The 12,947-nt window shown below is 38.3% G+C and overlaps 1 protein-coding gene across 2 annotated transcripts in view; it reads right to left on the reverse strand.

The window, feature by feature from the left end:
- ZFPM2 (zinc finger protein, FOG family member 2) overlaps nucleotides 1-12,947 on the reverse strand; it is a 414,216-nt gene that overhangs the window by 188,822 nt on the left and 212,447 nt on the right. The gene's annotated exons all lie outside the window — the stretch shown is intronic.

Genomic DNA, 12,947 nt, shown 5'->3' on the forward strand with positions numbered 1-12,947 from the left:
CCCGTTGCCTCATACGTCATGGTGCATCCCTGTCTGTGTTATGGCTGCTTATGCACTTCACTCTGTACGAAGGCCTAAAATGCCATAAATAATGTAAATAATGAAGAAAAAAAACCCACTGAGTTCATATTTTAAAATACAAACCTAACTCAAAAAGTGAATCAGACAGGGAAAATGACTTCCCCAGTTCTCTGAAACCCCTAATCACATGCCTGCAAAATGCTTTTCTGAAAAATAACTCATTACAGAAAGGAAACACAAAGAAGCTGAGTAGTTCAAAAAACATTCTGACCACTTAGCCCTCCTTTCTATTTCTAAATATGAATATATATTTTTTCTTTGCTTCTGTGATGATTGTTTACTTAAATATAAGTACACACCTTTTACTTCTCTAGGCTGTGAGTTCTCAGAATACAGATGCTGGCTCACCAATGAGTACTAGTATCTGTGCACGCATAAATACGTGTGCACACGTGGATGAAGATGTATATATAAGATGACAACCAAAGTGATTTTTAAATATGTTCAGGGAGGAAACAGAAGGGAAAAGGCCAGATGCCCTGCGTGGGGAATGAAAGGAATGCATAATCTACTTTCTATTCACAGCCATCATAAAAAGCAATCTAGCTGAAACCCGTTTGGCTCAGTGGATAGAGCATACGCCTATGGGCTGAAAGGTCCCGGGTTTAGTTCCGGTCAAGGGCATATCCCCAGTGGGGGGTATGCAAGAGGCAGCTGATCCATGATTCTCTCTCATCGATGTTTCTAACTCTCTACCTCTTTCTCTTCATCTCTGTAAAAAGTCAATAAAATATATTTTTTTAAAAAGTAGTTTAGGCTTGGGCAACAATCTGTATATTTTTTCAAAGTGACTAAATGCATAGAATTTGATAACATTTTACACTGACTGTGATGCAGGGCCAGTATAATGACCTCCACTTGATGAAGAGGAACCTGAGAGCATGTGTGATTACCCAAGGTAGCACATCCACTTAGAGTATTCCCAGTCAGGACTAGACTCGGGCTATTCTCACCACTCTTTCTCTTAATTCCTCTCCCATTTCTGATCTTCATAACGAGTTAGTGCATGTTTCTCAAAATTGCTGAAATGGGAACAAACGCTTAGCAAGCAACCTGTTTCCAGTTCCTAATTTCTATTAGACTTGGTATATTCTAAGCATCTTTGTCTATCCTCACCATTAAGTTCTAAATAAGTCAATCAGGAAATTACTGTCATCCCCAAGAAGGAAATCATATTTATTTTCAGAAATAAGGATAAAATCTATCTCAGGTTCACAAATGTCTTATTTATGTTTTCATCTTTGATTTTGGTACTGATGCTTAATCACACGTGATGTGGCTTTTCTATCCATCATAAATTCAAATGTCTATGATTACTTCCCATTGCTCTTACTATCTGAGAGTCCTTCTTTCTCTAAATGTCAGAAGACTATTTATGCTGGTTACCGCCTGTGGTAGGCAGCCTCTGAGATTGGCCCCCGGTAAGCCCAGCCTTCGGTTCCAAGCCTTGTGTAATGCCCTTGCCTTCGGCGTGGGCTAGACCTAGTGCCTCCATTGTAATAAATATAATTTAGAAAAAGTGATCAGAGGCCACTACCATGATTTGATTACACAAACACTGTGGTTCCATTGTGGGCTCCCTCTCTTGCTCTCTCATTGCTGCTCAGAGAGAAGACAGCTGCCGTGTCAGGAACTGAGTCAGAAGTCAGGCTAGTGAGTCTGCAGGGTGATCCTCCCCCACTTGAACCTTCAGTTGACACCAAAGCTTTGGTTGTCACCTTGACTGCAGCTTTATGAGAGAAACCTAGATAAGCTCTGTTTATATTTCTGACCTTAGAAATGAAGAATTAAAAAAAAAATGAGAAAAATCACAGGCTTACACATCTAACCCTATGCTTGGCTCTGGTTTCCTGACCTTTAAAATAGAAAGAGATATAAAACATATAATACAGCACTCGAGACGTACCAATTATTAGAATCAAGAAGCCACAGTTTTGTCAAACTATGCCTAAGGACTTTATGAGAAAAGTGAGGTAAGAATAAATAAATAATAAAAATAACTTTAAATTCAATACTTAAAAAGGAAAAAGAGATGCTGATCTTCCAAAGAGAGGTTCTCAAATAATTTCATAAGTTTCCAAAAGCATTTAAGAAATAGTACTCAATTTTCCTCTCAATAGAATTATATGCAAGGATTCTAGTCCCTGAAACATAGCATCCACATAGAGCCCCGCAGAAGTGGCCAGGGCAGGGTCGGATTCGCAACCTTGCCTTTACCAGGGAAACCGCATATGATAGTAAACACCACCAATTCCAACCAAGAGCTATTGCTAAGTTGTAATACTTGACTATAGGTGCCCTGGGAATACCTACTTAGCTTAAAAATAGAGTCCACCATTTTATGATATATTTAGAGAGCTATCCCTGAGAAATATTAATTTTTAAGAACAACAGAAAGAATACAAAAACAGTACTTCTATCCATTCTTTCACAGTTATCATGTCCAAGTTACTGACTGTTTTAATTATTATTCCTAGCTGAGATCACTGCTAAATCCTCATAACATTAGAACAATATTTATTCTAACCAAGAACATAACAGGTAGGTGTCTCGTGCCAAACCAATTATTTTAAAATGACTCGTGGAACAGTTAAGTCTTCCAAAACGTCGAGGAGAAAGACTTTCAAAGGCATGCCAGACTTATCAGCAAATAACAGAAGAAAGTTTTGGTCAACTTTTCAAACAACTGCTCCTCACAGCGCTTTCTCATTTTCACTTCTCTAGTCAAAAATATTTTTGGGGCTTTCTAGTCTATAATTTGCATGATTAAAAACAATAGAATTCTATTTTGCAAAAACACTTCCTCGAGGTCCAAGAATCTGACAGAACTGCTCTTAGGGAGCAGAGTCTATCTCTTCGCCCCAAGGGATCCCAAAGTTATGAAAGAAGATCTGCAAACAGGAACAGCCCTACCAAGAGTCTATGGGGCTGTATACCAATAGCTAGGCTTTGTCTTTCATGTCTCTACTCTGTCAAAAGGCAATGCTATTTATTAGTCTCTTCCACTTTATCCATACACTTTTCTTGGTAGAGCAACTTGTGAACGACTCTCCTTCCAGACAGCATGACATGGAGTTAGTTAAATACCTCCATGAAAAGATCATCTTCAATAAAACTTCTCCTTGGAGTTCTAGGAAAAGATGATAATGAAGAATCTTAAAGAAAAAGACGCTCTTTGTTTATTCAAACTTGGCCTGAGTTTAGGTAAGTAGGCTTAGCCACATGTCATAATCCAAAGGCTAAAATGTTTAAATTTCAGGAACAGGAAAGTCAGTTAGGCTTGTAAATAAAACTGCCTGTAGGCGGTTAAAAAATCGTGTAGTTATGGCCCTTCCTTTCAAATCTAAGTCCAAACAGGAAGAACCTGGAAATACTTTACCATCAGAAGAAAAACTAAGTCAAAGGGAGACTGAGGTTAGCAGTTAGACTAGCTACTCACAAGGTCGATTTGGAGGGAGGTCCAACTTCTCAGGAAAGGCACAATTTCTATTTCTATACCAACATTAGTGTCCCATATTAAGATATAATTGCACTAGAGGCCCGGTGCATGGATTCTTGTACTGGTGGGGTCCCTCGGTGTAGCCTGTGGGGAATGGGTGGAAACCAGCAGTCCAAGGCCACCTGCCACTCCTGCTCATTCCGCCCCTCCATCCCATGCTTGCCACAGCTGCTCGCCACACAATAGGCTTGCTGCAGCTCTGCTGGGGCCTCCAGGCTGTGGTGGCCAGCTGTGAGCCCTGTTCTTGAGGTCCATTGGTCAGCTGAGCAGTGCTCCCTTTGTGGAAGTACCCTGACCACCAGAGGGTAGCTCCTGCTTTGAGCATCTTTTCCCTGGTGGTCAGTGCATGTCATAGCGACTGGTTGACTGGTTGGGTGATTGTTCAGTTGTTTGGTGGTTTAGGCTTTTATATATAGACACAAAACCATGTGCCAGCAGCTTGGCAGTAGCTCGCTGCTTCCCTCCAGTAGCTCTCCGCCCACTGCCCTGCCCTCCTATAGCTCCCCCGCTTCCCCTCATAACTTGCTGCCCTGCCCCCTCCTGTAGCTCTTCACCGCCCACTTGTGACTTGCTGCCTCACCCTACTACCGATCCATGATCTGGTCATTATGTGGTCGGTTGTTCCGCTTCACGGCATAACCACCATTTGCATATTACATGTTTATTATATAGAATACTCTGCCAATGTTATAACTACATCTAAATTGCAATTCAATCAGTCCCTTTTGATCAGTATGAAATTGGCCTCTTTGGTTTGCTTCTACAGATTTGAATTGTGATTCTTCAGTGTTAGGTTTCCTCTTTTCTGACTCACAATCTACAGGGTGCCTTTCATTACCTAGGTCTCCATACCAAATTCTCTGCTCTCCCCAAGCCCTAACCCCCTCCATAAACCAAAACCAAAACAATAAAAAACCATCCTCTAATTCTAGAAACCAGACCCACACATCATTTTCCAAGGCTCTGCTGCATTAAATGCCTCATGTCTTGCCTCATGTCTTCTTGGAGCAGCTTCCCCTTCCACTCAGTTTCCATTAATTCTCCACAGAACAGATAGAGTGTAAGAGAAGCCAGGATCTTGGCCTCCCTCAGGGACACATCTACAACCTCCATCAATAATGAGTTTCACCAACCTCTCCCAAGAGGAACGGGGTACAATTAAAAAGGTTATAAGTCCTTGCACTACTAGAACCTAAGGGCATCTGTGAGTGAAACTGGCTTAAGCCCAATTAGAGGAATCAGTACATTTGTCTTCTCTTGGAACAGCCCTGCTCTTACGGTTCCCATCAATTCAGTATAAATCTGACTGATCTTATCCAAGAAGTTAATAGAAAATTGCTCACAGTGGGTGACTGCCACCTCAGTTTCCAAGCAGAGACAGATGGAATTTCCCAGATGGTTTGTCACTGGAAAGTGCGATGCTGGATGAGGCTTCACAGGAAGCATGGTAGAGCAGAGCACCTTCTTGGCCTCCACCCATGTCATACTGAGGGATCTAAAACCAATTCTGTGGTAAACAAATCATAATTGCCTCAAAGGGCTCAATACTGAGTCCTCCCGAAAGGTCTCTGAGAGTTGCAAATCTCACACTGAAATCAGTCCATATTTATCAAGGAACCATCCTAGGCCTATCTCCTTATCGGGTAAAAAACTAAAGAAACAGATACAGTTAACCCCTCCATACTTAATTTTACTTTTGAATCAGATTAAGAAAATAAAAAACATCAATATATAACACAGATACAAGATGGCTTTGACTGTGGTAATTGTACTGTCATGTTGGGCAAATGAAGGAAGATCTCAGACGAAACAAACAAAAACAATGGATGAATTTTCAGGGAGAATACAGGGTCTTGAAAAATGATCATCTTTCACTAATATTGGAGAGAAGTTCACGGAAAGTATTAATTTATTCATCCTTTTTCTATAACTGACATATAACATTATATTAGTTTCATGTATAAGAACATTAGAGATCTAATATCTTACTCATTCTTTAATGGTTATTTATTGAGCCCTTGCTATAAGCCATACATTATTTTAGATAGGAAAGACCATTAGCATATAGTCTATAGAGGAGAGAAATAAGTAAAAAGACACAATTATGTGATAACTGCTCTTATTCTAGTAAACCTAGGGAGTCATGGAAATACTTGAGGAACAGATATCTATTCCAAACTGAAGGTTTCAGAGAAGGTCCACTTCAGGGTGACCTTGAGCTGAGTCTTTAAGAATCAGAGTTGGAGTAATGAAGAGAGGAAAGGGAGCAGAGGATTTTCCAGGACGATGAACTAATATGCTCCGTGTACCAGAGATATGAGAAAAGAGTATACTCAGAGCATTACAGGAAGCTGAGATTGATGAAGTCTACACTAAAAATCTGAAAGGGGTAAGAGCTGAGGGAGTATCATGACAGGCCTTCTAGGATATGACAAGGAGTTTGGGCTCTCTGAGCCCTTTAGGTTAATTTTAAGGACAAAAGGAACCAGTTTTGATTTGGGTGAAGAAAAATGAGAAAAGAAGGAAGGCAGAAAGAATAGTTAGAACAACGTTATGTTAACCAAGGAGGGCATGATAGTGGTTTCAACTAAAGCAATAGTAGTAAGAACAGAAAGAAGTGAACAGCCATGAAAGAGAGCAGGCGTTGTGGTAGTTGGTTTCTAGAAGTGAAAGGAAGACTCTTGGAAGATGTTCGACTCTGAGTAGAGGGGGGAAATAAAAGGGTAGTAGTTAAAGGAATAAAGAAGAGGACATTTAAGATGTGAGAGAAGGAGAGGTAGATATGAAAAAAAAATTGAATAACTTATAGAATGAACTTCCTGCTGTGGCCAGAAAGGAGATGCAGAGGTTTAGAATCAAAGGTGACTAAAAAGTTGGAAGTCATGGAGAAGAGAGGTGAGAATATCTGTGGAAATAGTTATAGACTCTCCTTGTGACTATTTATTTGGGGGAAGTAGGTGGGGAGGGCTTGCAGAGACAGGACTGCAAATTAGGGAAAGGGTAAAAAGCCACAGATATATATTACTTTAAATGTCATTTATAAATTAGTAGATGAATTTTTGCAATTGGATAAGCTCCCCAAGGCAATGGGAACAGAGGGAGAAGAGAAGACAGATCAGAGAGTTTGAGAAATAAATTTAAAAGAGCCAAGACATATCCCTAACTGGTTTGCCTCAGTGGATAGAGCATCAGCCTGCGTACTGAAAGGTCCCAGGTTCAATTCTGGTCAAGGGCATGTACCGTATTTTCCGGCGTATAAGACGACTTTTGAAACGAAAAGAGTCAACCGAAAATCGGGGGTCATTCATTTAAAATTTAATTAAAAAAAGAACTGGTGTTGCCTCGGAAGTGAGGGGTAGTCTTATACAGCGAATATAGGCCTAAACCTATATTTTAACTAAAAGTAGGGGGTCGTCTTATACACCGGAAAATACAGTACCTTGGTTGCAGGCATATTCCCATTAGGAGGTGTGCAGGAGGCAGCTGATTGATGTTTCTCTCTCATCAATGTTTCTTAACTCTCTATTCCTCTCCCTTCCTCTCTGTAAAAAAATCAATAAAATATATATATTTTTTAAAAGACCCAAGATCTAGCAAAATATGATATGTAGAAAGTATGATAGTCCTGGGTCCAGATTAGAATGAATATTAGGAAGGAGAATACAATTTACAATGACAATATCAATGAATAGAAATATAAGACCCAATAAAAATTCATATTTCAACAAAATTATAAATTCTATCATTGAGATTCTGAAGATGAAAGGAAATAGGTGGATCCGTCAGAACACTCTTGGTAAAGAAATTCAACTAGATTGGAATTTTATTTTATAGAGCATTTACTGAATACTTATTATGTGCAGGAGGCAGAGGTCCAAACTTATATATTTTATTAAAAAATTGATGTCTTCTAGAATCTCAGCAATCATTTGGATGTTACTTTCAAATGTACTTTATTATTATATCTTAGAGGCTCTCTTGTTACAGCTTCCCAAGAAGCTTAACCTGAGACTAATTCAGGTACAAGTAGTTGACTGGGGAGGAGGTCTCGGGAAATTTCAGTAGAGGTGTGGAGAAGAGGCAGGAGAGAGAGAAGCCCATAAGAATGTGTTAAGAGCTAACTGGAGCTCAGTTCCACTGACAAACCCTGGAGACATTGTAGAATGCTTCTCATATCCTAGTGGAGAGGCTAAAAAATGGAGGGCTATTTATCCACCAACTTCTATCTATCACTGGTTGAGGACAACTTCTGGAAACATCCATTTTCCAACACTTTCAGCTTTCCTGGCTTCCAATGAGTTTCCTCCCGAGGTTGGAGAAAGTCCTCAAATAGAAAGTCAGAGATGTTTCCACTAAGCAGCCTTTGACAGGTGACTACTGGTGAATGCTGGAGACATGTGGGTGGGGATGTATTTGCTACGGGATGTGCACAACATGAAGCTTGAAGACTCTGGCAATGAGTGAGTCAGAGATTGGTACCAGAGGAGTTAGAACTGGAAAAAGAGAAATTGGAAACACCTCAGAATTTTAATATTTTCCTACGATGTGGATCAGGAACCTTTAATTCTTTTCTCAACCACATGTCTATGATGACACTATCCTCGAATTTTAAGGTGCAATTTAATGCATGCATTATTTCATTATCAAGTCAATAAAATGTTATCTATTTTACCCTTTTTATGTGTATGTTCTATTTGTGGAAGCCAGTGTCAACAAATTCCCCCTGGGAAAATAAAATAAGTTTCAATTCTGATAGAACAGTATCAACCAAATGAGATTTCTCTATAAAATTTCATTTGTTGAATATAACTGGTTGTGATGAGTTTATTATGCAGTAATAAACTGGGACTTTCAACTTATTCTCTATTTAATTAACTGTGTATGTTCCAGCAGTTGTGTATGTTCCAGAATAAGACTAGATAGCTATTGGAAGCAGCTACATTCAAAAGCAAGATAAGGCAAATGTCACTTAAATTTCAGACACCTAATGTTGCCAATAAATTTACTGTTTTTTGTTTTTTTTTGTTTTGTTACTTATTAAGCACATACCATGTGCTAGCATAGCAGAGATTTAGCACATTACAAATATATTTGTACTCAGGAGAAAATGGGAAAACTTCACAGGCACAACCTATGAATGTAAAAATTCTAAAACAACTTCAAAACACGCACTGATCACAAATTAAAATGATTAAACAATATTCATCAGTAATTCTCTGATATTTTCAACAAATAAAACTGTAGAAAGTTCAGGGACATGAAGTTTGCATCACTGTGATAGCACTTACTATAAGTTTATCCTTGGCACAGAGGTAGAATGTTGGAAAGAAAGCTAGGCTCACTCACTAGCTACCCATTCATTCTAGGCGTGTACAACTATACACATGTAACAACAGAAACTTACCATGTACCAAAGACTTTTGGAGCTTGCCTTAGGTAATATTCTATGTCAACTCCAAGTGTGTTTTGGAGGAGCTTAACATTTTTATCAGTGATCTTTGGGTAAAGCAGATTGTCCTCCATAATGTGACGGGCCTCGTCCAATCAGTTCAAGGTCTAAATAGAACAAAAACACTGGCCTCTCCAGGCAATAAGCTTCGTCCGCATCACTGACTTTCCTGGGTCTCCAGCCTGCTGGCTCACACTGTACCACAGGATCGATTTTCCACTGGCTAGCTTCTGTGATCAAGTGAGCCAGTTCCCCGTACTATTATACCATCTCTCTGTTTCTCAGTCTTTCTGTCTTTCCCTCTCTCTGCGCACACACACACACACACACACACACACACACACACACACACACATACATACCCTCCCTGCTTTCCCATTTGTTTTGTTTCTCTGCAAAATCCTGACTAATACAGTCCTTGGAAATAGCCAAATTTAGTCATGTAAAATGACCGAACAACAAAGGACTGCAATTTTATTTAATTTGGAGTGTCTTTTCAGTTTTAAACTTGATAGATTATAACGGGCCCGCTTTGTATGGTGTCTGAGCAATAAGAGTAGTTATTATTTATTGATCACTCACATATGCCACCTCATTTAGTCTTCACAAAGATCCCTGCCAGTGAGGTAGTATTATTACCCCTGTATGACATATAACATTTCTAAGACAGTATTTGATTGCAACATGGGTTCTGGAGTCACACTAGGTTGACCTTGGGGCGAGTTATTTAATTTCCCAAAGCAGCAGTTTCCCTCTCTGCAACACAGGAGATAAACACTATTGTATAATGTGCTTGTACACGAATTAAATGAGATGTAAACAAGATATACAAGCACTTTTACTGGTATCCGGCCCAATGAAAGTGTTAACTATATGCTGCTATTTATTATTAAACCATGAAAGCATGAAGTATCTAACAAGATCATGTGGTGTGCACAAAGATTATTTATTTTTTATGTTCAGTGTATTATATATAGGCTTCCAAGAATAATTTCTTGTCAAATCAGTTTTTTCGGTGTTTCCATATAGCATATATTTCTTGAAATGTTCTGTATACATCCACATGCCTGGTATGATGCAAAGGCGTCCTGCAGAAGGTGGCATATTGCTAATGCGCTTCAAGATGGGGACTTGAAAGATATAAAAAGGATTTGACATCTGGCATGGTGACTCAATTAATTACAGTGTTGGATTAATTAGTGTGCTGAATCTCCTGAGCCAACACCATGAGTCAGACCAGGGTAATATTACATTGGCTGGCGAATAAACAATTTAAAAGAATGTGCTAAATCCAAACTGATGCAAGGCTGGGTAAGAAAGAGTTAGCGGGCTAGTTATTTTATAATAAGGAAAATTTATCTTCATCATATAAAATGCATAGTAAAGTGCTGTCCACATCATAAAGAGAATGAAAATTGCAGGTGCCTCTGAATTAACTCATAACTGCTCAAATAGACTGTGAGGGATCAGGAAAAAAATATTTTGCCCGAAGTAAAAAAAAAAAAAAAGTATACCTCTAATTAGTGATGCAATTAGATATTTTCTCCCCAAAATTTTTTTTTTATCAATTGATAATTTCTCTAAGAAAAAGGCCAATAATTTTATCATGCTAAAATCATGTTGCAAATGCTTTTGAGGAGGCAGTATGGCATGGTTTTAAAACTGCAGATTCTGAAAATAAAAGGCCTAGGTTTTTATTTTCTCATCTTTAAAATGCAATAAAAAAGCCAAATTTACAGGTTTGTTTTGAAGATTACATGAGCTAATCCATTTCCAATTCTCCATACAGTGTCTAGAGAAGAATACGTGTGTGGTATATGCTAACCATCTGTTCTACAGAACTAAGAGTAGCACAAACAGTAGTGCTGGTAGAATTTCATGACATAAACTATATGTGAATTCTGGAAAAGAATGTTACTGAAAAAGAAAAATAGTTTTAAAGTATAACCAAGCAAAGTAACTAAATTTTTCACTTGAGAAATCATTTAAGAAAATAATGTAAGTTAGATATTTAACTAAGACAAAAAAAAAAAGAAAATAAGGGTATTAAGATGGTTGTTTGGTTTTTTTTTATAAAGAACTATTACCCACTACTGGTTTTTGATACCTTAAAGAGTAGTCATACACTCCAGAGAGTATCAAAAATTCTGAAAACTTTATATCTAAATAGCAAATCCTTTGAAAAATATAAAACATGGCATAAAATAGGTTTAGAATGGTACAGGAGTGTGGGGGGCGAGGGGGGGGGGCGGGAAGAGGAGCCAAAATGATATCATCTGTCAAAAAAAATCATTCAGGAAATTACTTCACTGACAAATTTTCACAGATAGATTTTCCACACAGCCCAATTTAGCATATGCTAAAAATGTATAAAAGCAAAACTCTACATATATGTAGACAATGACATAAAGAGTAATAAAATTTGCATTGTTCTATAGGTATTAAAAGGGGAAAATGTTCATTTCTTGCACCAGCAATTGGTGCCACAGCATTATACTTTTGAAGAACTATCAGAGAAAAGACTAAAGGCTGAGTTGGCATCTGATATGTAGTGATGAATAAGATAAACATCTTCTTGCCTAAAACATTATCAACAATGCCAGACAACCAATGGAAACCCCCAGAGATAAATGGGTTTAGAATAGCATTTAACTCAACCTATGATGTTTAGACAATCTTCTTCTTTTTTTACTTTGCTTGAGAAATCAGTAAGTTAGTATTATTTTCCCAAAGGAATCACTAGAACTGTCTATTAATACATCTCTACCAACCAAGGCCTGCGGTGTGTAGAGGGCCACATCTCAAAATCTTTTTTAACTAGGTGCACTGGATCACCAAGAATTAAGCTGCCTCAATTATGAAATGCTGAGCCTCTCCTATCAACTTATTTGTCTCTTAAATACAATACGTGTAAAATCTCTTGCTTTATCCTTTTATGGAAAATACACGAGTTTAGGAAGTAAAAAGTATATCTCTAGCATCTCACATGTTAATTAAGTTTGGCGACACAAATATTTCCTACTTATTCCAATCATTACTGTTGGCTGAACCAGCAAATAACTCTGTCTCATCTGCATGGCATGAAATAAGCAGAGAACTATGCACGTAAGTTTCTTTCATGCAATAACTTGAACAAGAAATTTCTTTAATGTGATAAGTTGAAGAAGAAAAGCAGTCTTGGTGAGTTCTGTACATTTGTCAAAACCCCTTTGGGAGTTTTTATATCTCCACAGGGTAGAGAGGGTCATTTAGTAGCCACGAGACTCTTCCTACAAAAATGGAATTTAGAGAGAATATAATTTCTGGATCTCCTAAAGAATATAAGACATTTTTCCTCACAAGTTTTACCCTTTAAATGATCACATAATAGGAGTGGTCCCAATTACTAGAACCTGTGAACGTTAAATAATATGGCAAAGAAAAATTACAGAGGTAGATGGAATTAAAGTTGCTAATAGCTGAACTTAAAAAACAGATTCTCCTGGATTACCCCCGGTGGGCTTAATGTAATCACAAAGATTCTTAAACGTAAGAGAGGGAGACAGGAGAGTCAAGGTCAAAATGTGGACACCAGAGAGACTCTCTCAGGGCTGTGGGCTTTGAAGACGGAAGGTGGCCACACGCCAAGGACTGTGGGCAGCCCAGAGATGCTGGGAAAGTGAAGAAAACAGACTGTCCCCTAGAGACTCCCCAGAGGAATTCAGTCCCACAGACACCTTGATTTTCAGCCCAGTGAAAGACTCTTTCCAGACTCTAAATCTTCAGAACTGCAAGATGATAAATTTGTGTTGTTTTAATCCACCAAGTTTGTGGCAATTTGCTATAGGAGCAGTAGAAAACTAATATACCCAATTAAGAAATGAAGCTTAAATGTAACCAAACATCCCATCTTTCTATGACTTTTAAAAACATCTAATT

The sequence above is a fragment of the Pipistrellus hanaki genome (assembly GCF_964339955.1).
Source record: "Pipistrellus hanaki genome assembly, chromosome: 17".
NCBI classification, from domain to species: domain Eukaryota; kingdom Metazoa; phylum Chordata; class Mammalia; order Chiroptera; family Vespertilionidae; genus Pipistrellus; species Pipistrellus hanaki.